Source organism: Rhinoderma darwinii, chromosome 2 (genome assembly GCF_050947455.1).
Source record: "Rhinoderma darwinii isolate aRhiDar2 chromosome 2, aRhiDar2.hap1, whole genome shotgun sequence".
In the NCBI taxonomy this organism is placed as follows: Eukaryota; Metazoa; Chordata; class Amphibia; order Anura; family Rhinodermatidae; genus Rhinoderma; species Rhinoderma darwinii.
Genome location: NC_134688.1, coordinates 258,902,311 through 258,905,961, shown reverse-complemented (window position 1 = coordinate 258,905,961; position 3,651 = coordinate 258,902,311). Strand labels below are relative to the sequence as shown.

General features: G+C 39.5%; 1 long non-coding RNA gene across 1 annotated transcript; it reads right to left on the bottom strand.

Annotated features, from left to right (window-relative positions):
* Positions 1-1,298: 1,298 nt before the first annotated feature.
* LOC142741102 (uncharacterized) lies at positions 1,299-2,224 on the bottom strand. Its single transcript, XR_012881001.1, has 2 exons — positions 2,032-2,224; positions 1,299-1,547 (listed from the first exon to the last, which is right to left on the bottom strand). It is a non-coding gene; the product is annotated as an uncharacterized LOC142741102 (long non-coding RNA).
* Between the last annotated feature and the right edge of the window lie 1,427 nt (positions 2,225-3,651).

The following is a 3,651-nucleotide window of genomic DNA, read 5'->3' as shown; positions in this document are numbered from 1 at the left end:
CTTACCCTTAGTTGCCAAAGCTGATGGCTGAACCTTCCTGCTATAAAGACCAGTAGGGCTACCTCTTTACTGCAATACTATAGTCACAACAAGCCCCTTTTTCCGTCACACCAAGGCCACTCTTGTACCATTAATTTATAGCAGGATGCTTTCTCTACCCAAAGCAAACCCAGCAAAGCCCCTTTCCAAAAATGCTAACTTTCAGCACGCTCCCGCAATGCACCCTGTTCTGCATGTAGCTTCCTTTTCATGGATCAATCTTAACAGAAGTAAAACAGCAGGAAGAGATTTGGCAACACACATCCATGAAATACGTGTAGGGCATAAAAAAAAGAGTGGCCACCAGGCTACTCTTCACAACGCCCAGCTTCTGGCAGTGCACAGACACACAGCGTGTTCTCGAGAAATCACGCTGTGACGTCACTCACTTCCTGCCCCAGGTCCTGCATCGTGTCGGACCAGCGAGGACACATCGGCACCAGAGGCTACAGATGATTCTGCAGCAGCATCGGCGTTAGCAGGTAAGTCGATGTAGCTACTTACCTGCAAACGCTGATGCTGCTGCAGAATAAACTGTAGCCTCTGGTGCCGATGTGTCCTCGCTCGTCCGACACGATGCAGGACCTGGGGCAGGAAGTGAGTGACGTCACAGCGTGATCTCTCGAAAACACGCTGTGTCTTTGCACTGCCAGAAGCTGGGTGTTGAGAAGAGAAGTGGATGATACTTCTATACACAACGCCCAGCTAGTAAAAGAAGTAAAAACGCCCAGATGTAACGAACACAATACACGCCCAGTTGTACTTTAGAAAGCCTCATTTACATAAATATAAAAACGGTCATAACTTGGCCAAAATGATTGTTTTAAAAAAAACAAAAAAAACTTTACTCTTATCTACATTGCAGCGCCGATCTGCTGCAATAAGAGATAGGGGTTGCAAAATCTGGTGACAGAGCCTCTTTAAGGCATGTCCCTAGAAGCGTCAGCAGACTATTCGTTTTCCAGCTCAGTGCAGCATTTATTTTTCCAAACTTGGCATGTTAGACAGAATATAGAGACTTTTATCAGAGCATAAACAAAGCTACGGGCTGATGTATGCTTGCTGTTAATTTATTTATTGCTTAGTAGGACACAGTGGGAATACAGAGGGGATAGTTTGCTTAACTCCCTTACATCTGAAGACGAACACAACCCATCAGCACGTACAATAATGATATGTGGCATATATTTAAATAGCAAACTGAGGTGATCGCCAAGAGGGCAGCAAGTATTAGGTTACAGAAGTCACAGCGGGACAGGTTGGGGGTCATGCATTTTTACTTGGCTGGAAGAGACTGCATATAAGTTTCATGTAGGTTGTCACAGTTCGTGCTGCAAAGTGCTCTAACAAATGATTTATTTTTGCGCATTTTTAAGTTTCAGAATTCAAAGTAAAACCAGAAGAGCAGCAGGAGGGAAGGTTTAAAGTGAAATATATGACAGTATCTCACAGTATCACTCCCTTGCCTCCTACGCAGCTTATTTCAGGATACGATCAAAACTATAGGCCTGGGAAGAGAGAAGGGGGTGGAGGGGATAGAGGATTTGTAATGAGAAAGTGTAGTCTATAGACATGTCAGGTGAGTATGTGATGCTAGCGAATAGCAGTTATCATTTATTAATTCTGAAATTTCATATAGACGGTGGCATTGAAAAAGCAGTAGATGGTGATAAAAAGCTAAACTACAGATAAACTGAAAGACAGGATAATATTTCTTGGATTACTATAATGAGGATATGGATGGAAATGGAAACATATACAAACCAAAATGAGAATATATTGTTTGAAAATGCAGAATACCTTGAAATATCCTCACGCTAGGAAAAGTCCATGTCGTACATATAATAATTTTAAATGATTTGCTTTTACAGTCACTGAGTTGTTCTCTAAGCCAGACTAGGACATAACTGTCACGGATGCAGTAGACAAAGTGACTTAATGGCATCATCACAGTCCCATCACGTTCTAACATTAATGTGTACCATATCTTACCTTTCTATGTGCTTCACCTCTGGCCTCATTCTCTCCCAGTTTCCCTGAGTGTTCACATGTTTATTGTAGCTTGTAATGGGAACATCAATACGACATCTCACGGTTTCCTTTGTCACAACTGGAGACCTTCTAGAGGTTACTCCCTATGCACAAAAACTGCCCCTTGTTTTCTGAATGACAGTAATGGAATGCTGTGACATTAGCCCCAATGTGACCTATGCTGGTGACATAAAATGCGTATAAATGATTAAAATGAGACAGGTACCACAATGGGATACTTATGGGGCATGTGTGACAAGATAATGGCTTGGATTTTTCCGGCTTCAAGGCTATGTAAACCTTTGAACACTTTATTTTTTAAAATAATTCAATGTATTCTAAGTGTTTTAAGCAACTTTTTAATTGTTTTTATGAAAAAGTTTTTTTTTTTACTTGTCTCTGACACGCAGGATCCACCTGTTATCGATCACATCTAAGTTCATGACAGTTGCACGCGACCAAGTGTCACTCGGGCCATTTTTCATGGCATTTGTGTGGCACCTGAAAGTTTTCATGGACCCATTCACTTTAGCGGGTGAATCGGATGTGATCGATAATAGCTCTACGTGACTCGCAGGACCCGCTGTCACCGAAGCCTTCAATCCTGCTGACCTTACGGATTTGGGTTTGAGCGCAAGATAAAGCTTCTATGTATCCAGGATACATAGAAGCTGTATCTCAAAAAGTAAAAAAACTTTTTTAATAAAAAACAATTAAAAGGTTGCTTAAAACACCATGATACATTGTTTTATTTAAAAAAAATTGTTTAAAGGTTTTAAAGGTTTACATAGCCTTTAATCACACGTGTGAGGAAACAAATGTAGAACTGTTTTATTATAATGAATACAATAGTAAAGATGTAGCACTGCAACAAAGATGTTAGTGTTTGCATTTTTTTGTTCAAAGTTAATAGAAATTCACAAATAGAAATAAAGCTATTCTCATTTCTATAATAGCAATAGGCAATTCATTAAAAAAAAACACAAACAAAAAAATTTAAGTTTAATTAAATTTCATATATTAGTCATCAGTTTGTCATTTAACAGTCTTATGTATCATTATTTTCTCTTGAGATAATGAGATAATGCTTGGAGCGTAGTTTTGCACTGTATAGTGTGTTATATACCTCAACATGGAGTGCCCCGGTTATGAAATATGGCGTCATTTCAATAAAAAAGTGTTGGAGATCTGTGCAACTTAGAAGCCATGCCTCTTGAACACAGACAAATTATAAATTACATTTTTATTGGCTACATAAGTATGGAGTTGGTGTGATAATGAACGTTATTCTTTCCAGTACAATTGTACTATAAAACTGGCATTATTACATTGACAAATCTTGCTTCATGTGTTATATATGATTTTCAATAGGACTCCTGCTCACGGCCATGTTACGGTTCAATAGAACCCTTGAGCTGTAATGTATGGGTTCTTACTGTACCTCCATATGTCCCATATGGGACACCATGTGCTGGAGTACAGGTTCCCTGACATGTACATGAGGCCTAAAAACTCTAGCCATTTCACTATCATACAAGTGCTGGAGAATGTGCCAATACATGTCACGTTCCTTCTTTTCAA